Source organism: Hyperolius riggenbachi, chromosome 6 (assembly GCF_040937935.1).
Source record: "Hyperolius riggenbachi isolate aHypRig1 chromosome 6, aHypRig1.pri, whole genome shotgun sequence".
NCBI lineage: Eukaryota > Metazoa > Chordata > Amphibia > Anura > Hyperoliidae > Hyperolius > Hyperolius riggenbachi.
The window spans coordinates 286148173-286163055 of record NC_090651.1 but is presented as its reverse complement, the minus strand read 5'-3'; the positions used below and the strand labels follow the sequence as shown (position 1 = coordinate 286163055).

The 14883-nt window shown below is 41.8% G+C and overlaps 1 pseudogene; it reads left to right on the top strand.

Moving 5' to 3' along the window:
• The first annotated feature begins 9852 nt into the window (after positions 1–9852).
• On the top strand, positions 9853–10758 carry LOC137522780 (sideroflexin-2-like; annotated as a pseudogene).
• The last annotated feature ends 4125 nt before the right edge of the window (positions 10759–14883 follow it).

The window sequence follows — 14883 nt, the reverse complement described above, 5'->3', positions numbered from 1 at the left end:
TCTTCCTCCTTCATGCTGACACCTATTCTATTTCCCAACTTGTACATTTCACTAATGAAGTCTGAGGTTTTATATTCAAGTTCAACAGAGTGGGAAGATTTCTGGATACGGTTTAGCTTTAGAATTCTCATCCTGTGCATAGTGTTTCACTGATTGTATAATGTTCCCCTTCCTTGTGTTTAGTGTATGCCCCAGGTTTCCACATGTTTGGTGCTCCAAAGTGTGTCCCAGCTTTCTTGTGCCCCCCCATCACCAGTTTTCAAATGCCCCCACCCTCTTCAAACTGGCATTTATTCCAATGTTCCAGTACTTGCCAAGGTGTATCCTTGTGTGCATCAGTGACCCACAAAAGTGGGAGAGGGGGTAAATGAAGAAGAAAGAGGTAAAGAGAGAGTGGACAGATAGAGCAGAGAGATGGAAGAATAGAACTGTAAGGTACGGATGCGACAGAAGGAGGGGGGCTTTGAGGGTGAGAAAGAAAGGACAGAAATGGAGAAAGAGAGAGATAAATGAAACTAAAGGATCACTATTGCCCAAAAATGTTAATATTTAACCACTTCACCCCAAAGGGGTTTTTACCCTAATGGACAAGAGCGATTTTCACCTTTCAGTGCTCATCACTTTCATTTGCTGATAGTTTAAGCATTACTAATCACAATGAAATGATCTATATCTTGTTTTTTTCACCACCAATTGGGCTTTTTGGGGTTGATATTTGTTTTCAGTAATTACTTTATTTTCTATGCATTTTAAAGGGAAAAACAAGGAAAAAATGGAATGCGTGGGAGCGTGCACGTGCATGTGCACAACGGCAGCAGCACTGTTTGACTTATAAAAACGTCCTGGAGCCGTTAAGAGGCTCTAGCAGGATGTTTTTATAAGTCAGCTTGTCATTAAGTGGTTAAAATACATGCACACACATGCAAATACCAAGTACACTTCTTCCAGAGTACAATGAGCTAAAAATACCTTTCTCCTATGTTGTTGTCACCTAAAGTAAATAGTAGAAATCTGACAGAACTGACAGGTTTTTGACTAGATCATCTCTTCATAAAAGCCCTCCCTGAAAAGGATCTATACAAAGAAGCAACACCCCCCCCCCCCCCCACACACACACACACACACTGTTTGCACACTATTCTGGCAGTTGGAATGAAAAACTGCTGCTCACTGAGGCTTTGTTCACATCTAAAATCAAAATCGCTGACAGAATCGATTTTCGATTTTTTTGCACTTTCTTTTTCTCCTCCCGGAGCTTAGCTGCACACTGTGATTTTGTATAAAGTGCTTTTCAAGGAGCTTTTGCAGAGCGATTCTATTTTTTCACTTCCTGACGCGAGTCAGGAAGTGAACTCTTTGACCCGGAAAAGAATAAATACAATGTATTTATTCTTAAAAGCGCCGGGGGAAATAGCTTCATAAAGCACTTTTTCAAGCACTTTGCTATTTCCCTATACCTTGCATTGAGCAAAAATTCTCAGAAAAAGGTACAGGCAGCGCTTTGCTGAGCGGATCGGAAAAGAACCGCGCAGATGTGAACACTCTCATAGGGAATCATTGCACAAACAAACAAACACGGAAGAGACAGCTGCGGTGAACAGCGATACCATCGCAGCTGCCTTCATCTCCTTGCCTAGTGATCTGTCCGGTCCTCGGGCGTCTAGCACGCCGAGGACAGATTTGTCAGCAGCACATAGGGTTGCAATGTCACCTTTATGCGGGGAGGAGGCGCGTCAGCTGACCGGCTGGTCGGCTGACGTCAGAGGAGACGCTCTCTCGCATTGGTTGATGAGAGGAGGCATGCCGGGAAGGTCTCCTCTGCTTCAAAAGCCTGGCTGAATCACTCGCAACTTGTCTGCTGTTGCGAATACTCTGTGTTAGCGCTCAGACCCTTAGATAGATCTGGTGTGCTTTGATCCGGGAGGAAACCGGGGATTTCAGACAGTGATAGGATTCTTTGATAGCCATAATCATAATTGAATATTGTATTACTTGTGTATGACTCTTGCTTGCTCTGACTGTTCTTACTCTCAGTGATTCTGTACTTCTGCCCATCTGATCTTGTTGCTGACTCTGCCTGTTATAACCTTCTTGCCTTGCCTTCTGACTTTGTACCGTATCTGCCAGTCTGTTGCCAAGTTGTTTAAGTCTGACCTCTCTACTCTCACCAGAGAGCCCTAGTCTCTGGTGAGGGGTTTTGTACTGTTAGTGCCCACCAGCTCCACTGGTGTGGCATAGCTATCCTATCAGTACTACTGTTGCACCAAGCACTCAATCTCCCTGTGACATATTGCTATTGTTGTCACATCAGCTTCTGATATACCTGTATTATTGGTAATTCTGCAGATCACCATATAATCAGGTATATATCTGCATTGTAGGTGATACTGCAGATCACCTAATAATCATAATTCTGTTACTTGCTGACACCAATCGTTACAACAAGCTTTTTAGGGCAATTTTCAAAATCACCGGCGCTTGAAAAAAAGGACAAAAACACCCTAGGTGTGAACGAGCCCTGAGAGATTTTGAAAATGAAGGAAGGAAAGAGGTTCGGGGCTTGTTGTCTTACAAATTTACAGGAACAATATTTTTTACATTAGAGAATCTGTGAGACTAAGACAAGACAATACATTTTCAGCAAAATAGGCCTTGTATTTTTTTAAAATCGGGAAAAAAATTCTTCCCGAGTATGAATGGGACTGGGTAACAAATGGTAATCTTTTAGGCTTTAGTCTAAGCATTATGTGAAGAAAATTGAATCTAGGCTGTGGAACAAATCAACTTCAGTTCCTCTAACAAATATCTTTCGGCATATTCCTGTTGAATCAATTTACATCTCTTTTCTATAAGATGCTTTTCTTTTTTTGATAGGTGCACTGATGATGGTGTTCTCGCTGAGTAGGTGTATATGAAACACAGATTTAAATAAATTGTAAGGGTGAAAGCTGGAATAATGTAGTAATATGCTGCAGCTGCTGGGCTTAACATAAAGATCACTTCAAAGCTGTCTGTCTTTTACAGAGATAAATGCATCTGAATAAGGTAAGCCCCAATGATGCGACTGCCTACTGAATTCTTGCCAGAGTACTCATATACCAAACAGGATTCCTCTGCTGTTCCTCCTTCCTATATACCTGTACCTGTGCTTACCAAGTTGTAAATGAATGGCTATAAATGCCACACCCCCACCATGCTTTCACTGACCACCAGTGTGCCTTTGTGTATTAAACATGCAGCCGCAGTGAACTGTGTGTGCAGTGGCAGCTTCTCAGGTTAACCAGTTACCATGGTGTGTGTCCCAATGCAGGAAGGGTTAAAGCAGGTTGTATGTAACATCTAAAAATAAAAAATTGCCTAAAAATAGTTTGTGCTTCTTTTTTTTTTTTCTAAAATAGGTCCCCTATTTGTTTTTTGTTTTTTTGTTTTTTTACGTGGTCTGTATGCCTTTGCTGAACTGTGTTGAACTGTGCAGTGCCAACAGGATTGTGGGAAGCCTTTTTTTAATTTTATTTTTATAGATACAGTAACAAGCTTATATCAAAATGCAAATAACAGAAACTTTCCATTTCACATAAGATATGGACACTATGACCAGAGGATAACTGAATACCCCCTTCCTTTGAATGGTTTACACAGTGATGTAAGCCTGCCATCTAGGTGATGTTTGCTGTGAGAAGGTACAGTAATCCTTAAAATAAGCAGCAAAATAACACTGAGCTGGATAGGAAAGAAAGAAAGAAAGAAAGAAAGAAAGAAAGAAAGAAAGAAAGAAAGAAAGAAAGAACGAGGCAGAATTGATGTTACTTTTCGCATCACAGAGAAACAGTAAAGATGCAGAAACTATGGAAAGATGGATATCATTTTAAAGCTCTCTTTCTCCTCTTTCTGACGACCCCTAAATCGTCGCCCTACGCCTTTTAGTTTTCTCTATTTTCGCGCTCGATCTATTTTCGCGCTCGATCGCGAAAATAGCGAAAACTAAAAGGCGTAGGGGGGTGGTTTATATATCATTGGAAAGAGGAGAAAGAGAGCTTTAAAATGATATGCATATTTCCATAGTTTCTGCACTGCTCGGAGTCCCTTTAAATATTACAGTGAACACTAAAAACAACAGGATAGTTAAGCTAAATAAATGGTTTCTCATTGGATGATTTTTTTTTGTTAATATGCAGTTGTGTCCCATTTTAAATGAGTTGTAGGGAAGGCAAAAGTGTTCTGAGATATAAGGTTTAGAATAATAATGAGGTATGTGGTGTAGAGGGACTGAAATATAATGCAATTAAATTAGATATGAATTAGATATAATAAAATATAAGCCACATTCCACAGAGAAGGATGTTGTATAAATAAATAGGTTGTTGCATAGGTACAGAGATAAAAATGTGGTGGAAATTGTAACATGTACATCCTAAAAAGGCTTAACTTTCTCTAACTGACTCTCTCCTTCCATTTTCATCCTGATTTGGTTCAACATCACTCTACTAATGCATTCTTATTATCTCCAGTCTGGTTTCCATAACTAATGATCTGCTAAATGCTAAATCAAAAGCCCATCACTCTGTCTTCAGCATTTAAAAATGTTAATCACTTCCTATTACTTAGAATCCTGTCCTCTTTAGGCATTCAGTGTATTGCACTCTCAGAAAATCAGAAATGAGGAAAACGTTAATTGCCAAGTGCAACCAGGTTGCACCCAGCATTGTTCAAGGTAAACACACGGCATGAGATAGAAGTAGAAGTTTACAGACAATCAAACAGGCATTAAGACATACAGATAAACAGAAAGTGGGGTTGACATTGCATGGATCGTCATTGCAGAGACGGGGCACAGAGGCTGCAAGGCGGTAGGAATATGAAATAAAAAACTTGAGCGTTTGAGGGTGAGCGAGTTCAAGAGAAGGACCACCTGAGGGATGAAAGAGTTCTTATGCCTGGTGGTACTGGTGAATATGGTTCTGAGGTGGCAGACAGAGGGGAGGCGGTTGAAAAAGTGCCTGCCAGGGTGGGAGGGTTCGTTAAGTATCTTGAGTGCCCTGGACCTAAATCGCTTGGTGTAAAGGAGATCCTGAGGTGGCAGGGGAGATCCGATGATCCTTTCCGCAGTGTTTATGACTCTTTGAAGTTTGAGCCTGTCCCTTGCGGATGCTCCAGCGTACTAGACCACAATGGAGGAGCATATGAGTGACTCAGTAGTGGAGGTGTAGAAACAAGTCAACAGTTCCCCCGGCATGTTAAACTTCTTCAGTTGTCTAAGGAAGAACAGTCTTTGCTGAGCCTTCCTCTGGATTAGGCTGGTGTCCCATCCCCCCCCCCACCAAAGATCACATGTGATAGTGGTGCCCAAGAACCGAACGCTTGACACTCTGGGGACCTCAAAGCCCTCTATGAAGATAGGGGTAGGTGAAGGAGGACGCTTCCTGAAGTCAACGACCAGTTCCACTGTTTTCTCTGTTAAGAACTTTGCTTCTTTGCTATCTGAGCACCATTTGCAAATACAATCGATCTCATTGCGGTATTCCTGTTCACCATCACTGCTGATGATACCAAGGATGGTGGTGTCATGATGACTTTTACAGAGATGGCAGATGAAGTGGCCCTCCTCTTAGCTCTCTGATAGAACATTTAGGCTGGATCGCCACTGTGCGCGCTGCATGAAGCGAGTTAGGATAATGTGATCTGTTACAATGCTGAAGTGTGGACAGGCCCATAGAAGTGTATGGGCAAATGGGCAAGTATATGGGCAAGTGGCCATAAATACCCATTACAGTAGTACTAATTATTAGCAATAAAATGTAACAAATAAGAAATAAAAAAGTGTTAAAATAAATTGGCCTGGAGCACTTGCAAGTCCTCTAAATAAATTGGCTGCTAGGGGTTAAACAGGCTTCAATACATCAATGGAGGCACCTGTAATCAAATTAATGAAATAAACACACTGTCAAGCCTGCACTGCCCTGCAAATATATGCAGTGAGTCATCCACCTGCAACCTGTAGTTCGCCACTCTGCCACCCTCACCAGCTCCCTCACATGTTCCCTAGGTGACCACTGGAGAAGCGGGTCACCCACGGATTGTAAGCCTATTTTGCAAGGCCCTTCTCCCCGTGTGGTCTTCTCACCACCCATATAGACTCAACGACTTGTCTGCTATATTTATCCCTACATTGTTTCATCACTATTTTATGTACTATTCAACACTATAATGTCCCTATAAAATTGCTTTATGTTGTAATTTTTTTCCCATCTATTGTGCAACACTGCGTAATATGTTAGCACTTTATAAATAAAGTTTAATAATAATAATAATAATAATAATAATGGACAAAATGGAACTTGTTTCCACACATCACATCCAATCCTCCATCTTAAAAGAACAGTCTAAAGAGAGTTCAGCTATAAAGTTGGCAAGTGCAGCTTGGCAAAGAGACCAATCATCATCGTTGTTTTGTGGATTAATATGTGAAGAATAAAATAATTAAAAATGCCAGGACAGTACCTACACATGAAGGAAAGGTTTTAGATCCTGTTTTAGAAAGGGTTATTCACTATAGGAAAGGTAACGCTATGGAATATTGTTGCAAAATAAATAGCAGAGGTGTATCTAGAGAAAACAGCGCCTATGGCAAACACTATAATCTGCCCCCGGGGAAGGAGGTGCACCCTCCAAATATTTAGTCTTGGTTGAATTGGTTATGTCCAAGTTAAGGTAAAGCATTGCCTGTAAGAATGGAGTATTGCAATAGATCTACCTTTTCATATCCCTTAACAGTTAGGCAGCTTGACCCTAAAAATATGTAACCAGGCAGCAGAATGTTCCCCTAATAAAAACTAGATTGTGTATTGAGAACATCAGGGATGCTATAGAGCAGCATCTGCAGTAAGTGGCACCCATGGCGCATGGCATACTTGTACCCCTGTAGATACGCCTCTGATAAATAGTTATTGCAAATTCTATATTTACTTTTAAAAGGGGTAGAGATGCTTTCCTTACTTTGAAGGGCATTCGCAGCTTTGATTGGTAGATATGGGAACTGGGAAGGACCTTACTCCAGTTTGGGAGATCATTTTAACCATTGTGACTTTTATTTTCCCTTGATTATGATTAACCACTTCAGGATTCTGCGTACGCTTAAGTACGCCCATGAGCGGCCGTTCCATGTCAGCTCACGGAGGGTGTCTCCGTGAACACCCTGCGAGTCGATCGGCGGCTCGCAGGGTAAATGTAAACACACGGGGAAGATCGGCGATCCCCGGCCTCTGATTGGCCGGGGATTGCCGGCATCTGATAGGCTAAAGCCTATCCCATCAGGCGCAGGACGGAAATCCATCCTGCGCCGCTCACAGAGGAAGGGAGAGGGAGGGAAGGGGAATGAGGCCAGGAAGCGCTGCGGAGGGGGGCTTTGAAGAGCCCCCCCCCCCGCAAGCGCAAGCAGCCGGTGGCGATCAGACCCCCCCAGCAGGACATCCCCCTAGTGGGGAAAAACGGGTGGCAACCTGATCGCCCTGGCTGCCAGCTGATCGGTGCTGCGGGCTGGAGAGCCCACGCAGCACCGATCAGCAAAAAACCCTGTGGTACAGAAGTGGTTAAGGACACCCAAACTGACTGGGATATGAAGGCTGCCATATTTATTTATTTTTAAGCAATACCAGTTGTCTGGCTGCCCTGCTGGTCTTCTGCCTATGATATGTTTAGCCATTCACCCTTAACAAGCATGCAGATCAGATGCTTCTGACTGAAGTCTGACTAGCTTAGCCATATGCTTGTTTCAGGTGTTTGATCCAGATTCTACTACAGCCAAATGTAGTGGTGTTGTTTAAAAGTAAATCAATTCGGCAGGTTCCATATCCATTTCAGTTCAGGTGTCCTTTAACCTCCTTAGCGGTTTCACAAATCCAGCTCGGGTGGAAAAAACAAGCTAGGAGCAGTTATCCCAGCTGAACTCGCGGTAGGCGCCGGGAGGTCTATGCAGAGCAATGCTCGCAGTAGGCATTTTAACTCACCTCCCGGAGGATGCCGCCATTCTTCCTTCTCTCCTCTGAGGCTCTTTTTCCCCTAGTGAGTTCGCCGTCTGTCGACAGCCGGCAATCTCACTGTAGGGTTAAAGCGCCACCTGGAGGACGGAGGCAGAACTGAAGTGCTGGATCCCAGGGAGGTGAGTAATTGCTGGGGCTGCTGCAGATCTCTCTGCGGTGTGATCTTGCCCAGGTTTTAGGGTCTGAAAGCATGTTAAAAATTGCACCGCATTTAGACCCTAAAATCCAGAAAGAATCAGAACGCCAAGGGGGTTAAGGAACAGGAAGGCTCAAAATGTTAAACTTGGTGGACACATGTCTCTTTTCAACCTACATAACCTGTAACAATGGGGAATATTCGCTAAACTACGTTATGCATATTACTTGATATGCATTACGCAATTAGCATAACTTATGTTATACACACAACACTTGCATTCCTTGTGTAATGTACATTCTGAAAATTTCATAAAAGGCCTTGTATGGATGACATTGTGTGCATATTGCGAGTTATGCAAATTCTATAACATGTGTTACGTGTTTTGTTTCAAGGACCACTATTTAGAAAAATAGTAAAATTTAAAATACATGTGTATGCGTACATATAAAAAGTACATTTGTTCTTGTAGTAAAATGCACTATAAATTACTTTTTTTCCTATGTTTCTATGTGGCTGTCACTTGCGGTAGGCAATAAAAATCTGACACATTCAGGACTAGTCAATTTCCTCATGGGGATTTTCTTTGCAAAAGTTCTCCATTGATATATCCTATACAAAGATACTGACAAACCTGTATAATCCCGTGGACGCTATTCTCACAGTTGGACTGTGCCACTGTAAATAAAGGAATTCATGGGTATCCCCATGAGGAGTTGGACTAGTACAAAACCTATCACGTTTGTTTGATTTTTACTGTCTACTGTGACAATGACATAGGGAAAATGTAACTTAGTTCAATTTTATCTGTGACAAATATGCATCTTATATACCAATGTTTTATGCATTTTACACAATAGTGGTCCTTTAGAATGTATTAACATTTTAACATATTTTATTGAACATTTAAGTATGCAATTGAACTTTTGTTGACCAGCATGCAAGAACACAATCGGTAAAAATCAGTAAAACATCTTCATTATTTCTGCCATTTGCATTGCCTCTGCCATCTATACAACATCTGCCAAGGCCTTAATCAGAAGTCTATTTGTTATTCTACATGGTTCTCCACTAGCGTTGCTATTCAAATTTCTTGCTTTGATCTCAGAACAGCTGCTCCTGTTAATACTGCCTGAGGAAGTGGGCTATGTCCCACGAAATCCGTCACAATTTATTTCAATTTTTTGCAATATTTTGCAGCTATATTGCAGCTATTTTCACCTACAAATGGAGCAGAGGAGTAGCATCAGAACAGCTGATGCAATCAAGAGCTTCATCATGGCATCAACTTCAATACAATGACACCCTGCAAGTAGCAGTCAGGGAGAGGGGGTGCAGCATCCCCAAACGAAGCAGGTAATTACGGTGCCCACTCAGTGCCCGTCCAGCACCAGATTTGGGAGCCAGAATTAAATCTTTGTAATTTGTGTACCGGCAATAGCCTGACCCCAAATTACGCGCAGAGAGAGATAAATTAGGTAATCAGTAGGGTAATATATTTTTTGCTTTTATCTCTGCCTAAATCAAACAAAGCGAGAACACATGCACTCTCACCAAATACTGGTTTCATCAGACAGTAGGACATTGCTGCTAACATGAACATTTTGCATGACCTCTAGGGGGAATAAGTAAAATAGCTGAACTGGAGAATGAAATACAACTTAATCTAGGCAAAGAAATATGGAAGCTTATTTTTCCATATTTGATTTTGTTGCCTTGCAATGGGATCAGAATACATTCATAGGCCAGCTAAAATACTTCTCCAGTATAATGGATTTCAGGACTGTGATTCTATCTAAGCAAGAGCTGGACAGAGCCAAGCATCTTGCTTAGGCTGCCAAGGCAGGTGGCCCTTCCACTAAGACCCCGGAGACAAGATGAACCCAATTGGCAGAATGTCCGTCCCGGTCCCTGGAGAAATGGCAATCATTGGCTGTATGCTGCAATTTTACTGGACAGTTTTTGCTATAGTGGGTCAATCAGAGGTTAAATGCACTTGTGAACTACACCAACTGGAACACTGCATTTACAATTACTCTTGGACAGATTGGAGTTGCCTATGTGACAGTCACTAGTACTGCTCTGCACAGCAGTGGGTCTTAACCTGTCCAACAAGAAGGCTCCACCACTGATTGCTTGCTGGGTTCCCTGTGCTGCTGCTGCTGTTAAAAAGGAAATATAGCGAACTAGCTCATTTTTAATTAACAGAAACAATGAAACAGGTATGCGGTAGAAGTGAAAAAAAAAATAATCAGAGACATCACAATAATCACTTATTTAGTGGGCATCCTAGTCACCACCATTCCTAACACATCTGTGAAATTAGAAAAATTCCTTTAAAAAACTGCTGTTACATTTGTTGCCCACTACAGGTGAATGAGCTGATAGTCATCTCCGTCACTAACTATAACAAGCGACGGGATGCCAGTGAATAGTTGATTATTGTGATGGCCCTGCCTTTTTTTTCATCAATTTTTTTACACTTCTACCCCATACCTGTTTTATTGTTTCTGTTAATTAAAATGAGTTAATTCACTATAGTGCTCCTTTAACTGTGTGGACATTCCTATGGTGAGACAGCAATGAATTGCCGCCCGCCACTGATGAAAATGACAGAAATGTGGAACAATTAAGGAAAGCTGCAATCAAGGGCATAATTCCAATAGTAGTGTCTTAGCACACCATTGTGTGAAATATTGTGTAGGCGAATAGTGCAACATTGCAATAGTTAGACAATATTTATGGTTATAAACAAGCATTGTCTACTATTCAGTGGCTACCACAGCAGTCGTCAACAGGGGCTTATTAACATAATCAGAGTCAGCTTTATTCCCCAAACAAGACAGGGACATGCATGGAATTGGTTTTGGCACATATAGGGAGCATACAGGCCAAAATTCGGCGCTAATACAGAACACAATAATCAATAAAAAAAGTGGCAGTATAGGCAAGGGTATGTAACAGTACCAGCATTATCAATAGCAACAGCCAGGATGCAGCAGCTGCAGCCACAGCCTGGGTGAAAAGGAGGGAGGATGAGCTCTGGGAGGGGGGAGGGCATGGAAAGAGTTCAATAGTTTGACAGCGGAGGGGGAAAAAGCATTCCTATGCCTTAAGGTCCTGGTGGAGATGGCCTGAAAGCTCTGGCCCGAAAGGATGCTGACCAAAGAAACAGTAGCCTCGGTGCGAGGGATTGTTGGCAATCCTCATTGCTCTGAAGAGCAGTCTGGAGTAGTGAAGGAGGTCTAGTGAGGGAAGCGATTTTCCAATGATCCTTTCCACTGATCTGATTACCCTCTGAAGTTTGTAGCTTTCACTAGCGGCAGAGCCAGCGTACCAGACCAGGATGAATGAACAGAGGACGGATTCGATAGTGGAAGAAAAGAAGGACCTTAGAAGTTCCTGGGCCATACCAAACTTCTTTAGTTGGCGAAGGAAGAACAGTCTTTGCTGTGGCTTTCTTCTGGGAAGAAGTGGTGTTGGCCTTCCAGCTCAGTGCTATAACTAAACCTATAACGATATGGTTAATAAATCCCTCACATTGTGAGTTCACATGCACCCACATATTAAGACCCGCTGGATTTTTTCATTAATATTCAAACACAATTTTACCCACATCACAGTTTATTACCACCTACTGCGTCTTCAGTAAATCCCCTCCAGCAAGTTACATCCCATTCCAGACCTTGCACTGCACTAATGAAGGCAGGGCATGAAATGGGATGTGAGTCTGTAGAGTCTAAAGCATTAGATGAGCGTCCTGAATACACACTTACAAAACAGATTTGCATTCCTACTGCCCTGAAGCATTGCATTAGATCGTGCGTTTTTTAGACAGTTTGGAAATAATAATTGACTCCTGTTTTAAGCCTCATCTACACGGTACCATTTTCCATCAGATAGACGGACCTATCAGATAGATCTAATAGGAAATTGAATCGTGTGTAGACGTCCAAATTGTTTCAGATCAATTTTGCGATAGATTTTGCTTTGAAAAGTACCCAAAATCTATCGCAAAATCTAACGCAATCCGCTTGGACCGGTTGGAAATTATCTAATAGATCCATCTAATAGATCCGATCTGATAGAAAATTGTACCATGTAGATGAGGCTTAAAAGTGTACCAGAGGCGAGATATGACGTGATGAGATAAACATGACATATGTACAGTGAAAAACAGATAGTAACCAGGCTGTTTTACTTGTTTTATTTTGCTGCCTGAAAGAGTTAATTTATAGGCATGGATGTGGCAGCTTCTGTCTTGTCGGTACCATGTTGGGAATATAGTAAACATCACTGATAAGCATCTTACAGCCATCAAAGTTTTCCTGGCAAAATACAACTTATGAGGGCAGGGAGAGATATAATACATGAACTATTGACCTTTTTCTAACTCTGGGACACTTAGTAGGCTGCCACTGAATAGAGACAGTAATGCACTCAACCTTCTTTGTAAATGTTTAAATATAAAAAAAACAAAAAACCCTGGGATACTTTAAAAAAGTCATTTTTAGGAGTAGGAGGAAAGATGCAATTGTTTATCAGTTTATTTTCACCTTGGGTTCACTTTAAAGAGACTCTGTAACAAAATGTTCATCCTTATTTCTTCTATCCTGTAAGTTGCTATACCTGTTCTAATGTGGTCTGGCTTACTTCAGCCTTTCCTATTTGCACAGTGGCTGTATTATCTCTGTTATATGATCTAATCTTCTCTCCTCTGTCGGCTCTGTCGGGCTGAGGCTGGAATGTGTGGAATGTGCTGTGCTGCTTGTGATTGGTTAGAAGCTATACACACCGTCCCCAGGCCCCCTGCACACTCTGTATGACTCACACACTCAGCTCTTCTCAGCGTATCAATTGCTATGTCGTTTGTTTGTAAACACTGGATAAAAATGGCAATTACAAGCCAGGATTGCAGCAGAGAGAGGCAGAAACAGCACAGAGGGGCCCAGGAAAACATAATGAATAGAATGGTATGCTTTATAGTGTAAGAATTTTAGAGTACAGATTCTCTTTAAGAGGACACTGCTGCACCTTGCAGTTATCTCTTCAAAATAATAAACGTAAGTTGTAGTTGTTCTGTGTGCACCGGCGTACTCGAGCAGAATACAGAAAGAGATTAAATAGCTCGGAAATTTTGCCTTGCTTTGCGATCATGTTATGTCCTGTGTTTTTCAGCGAGATATTACTCATAACGCATTTTTATATTATGATTTATATAGTAAAGCACTAACATGCACTTTAAAGTTGCGCAACAAGAAACAATGCATATATTTAAAATTACATAAAGGGCTTCTTTATGATGAGAAAGATAACCACGATGATTCACAGGGAAGTTGCTTACCTGCTCTTTTTCGTCATTTTATTAGTTTATTTTATTTTATGACCATTTGAGTGAGAATATGGCAAATCAATCTGCATATACTCTATGCATCAGTGTGCCTCTATAAATCTGAGATATAATCCCTCGTAGGTTTAGACGCGTGTGCCTATGTTTGTAGAGTGGTTGATGTAACCAGCAAAATCTGTTTCTAATGTTACCTACAAGATAACCTCGGCATTATTACGTACAGCCTCTGTCAGGAATTTCCACTGTTGGCAGGTAATGATCTGTTAGTACATAATTGATTTGATTCTTCATTCTTCATGGTTGTGCTAATTCGGTAATAGGCTGATTCACCGGGCAAAAAAGTTAGCTCTCTTACATGCTTGTTTGGAGAAAATTGGTAGATCTCATCTTATATATACATTTTACATTGAAAAGGATCATTGAGTTTAACGTGTTCATAGCATTTTCAAAACTGATATTCCTGCTGAAGAATCAAGGGTGCCACCAGTAAAACCTGTAAGTATCAAACTCTAAATATTTTAACAGGCATCTGAGAAAAACCTCTATTAACCTCCTTAGCGGTATGCCAGACACTGTGTCGGGCATGCCGCTGCAGAGGTTTTGCTGCCGATCGGGACCCGCCGGAATGAAACTATTTGTTTAAATGCATCCATTACACACTAGCTAGCAGTAGCTAGTATTGTCTGCCCGCACCCCCTGATTGGCCGCAATCCCCCCCCCCATTGCCCGATAGATACATTACCACGCCAGGATCCAGCTACTCTATCAGGCTCCCGCTCAGCTTTGGTCCTCACTATGGGAAGGATCGGGACTGCGCATGATGTCGGTGACGTCATGTACGATCCTCTACCATAGTGAACACTGGAGCTGAGCGGGGCATGTACGATCCTCCCCATAGTGAAGACTGGGGCTGAGCGGGGAGGCTGCACCTATCGCAGGATCCAGGCAGGGTAATGTATCCAGCAGGCAATCGGGGGGGTCCGGAGGTGCTGGCAGAGAATACTAGCTAGCCTAGTGCTAGCTAGTATGTAATGGATACATTTAAACTAATAAATTAGCCCGGGGGGGGGACTGATCATGCAAAACCTCCTGAGCGGCGTAACGCTCAGGAGGTTAAAAGGCAATATTGAACAAAAGCCTTGGTCCCGATTCAATTAACTTTCTCCTGAGTTTTCTCCTGGAAGATGTTATTTTATCTTATCTGCACAATACTTTTTCAACAAATTTCAGTACATTTTCCCCCACTTTTGGGTACCTTTTCAATTGTAAAATGCTGAAAAGTCCGTTTAAAGAGAAGATGAAGGTTATCTCCTAAGAGATAACTAAGGTGAAAAAGTTAATTGCATATGCCCAATGGCCAT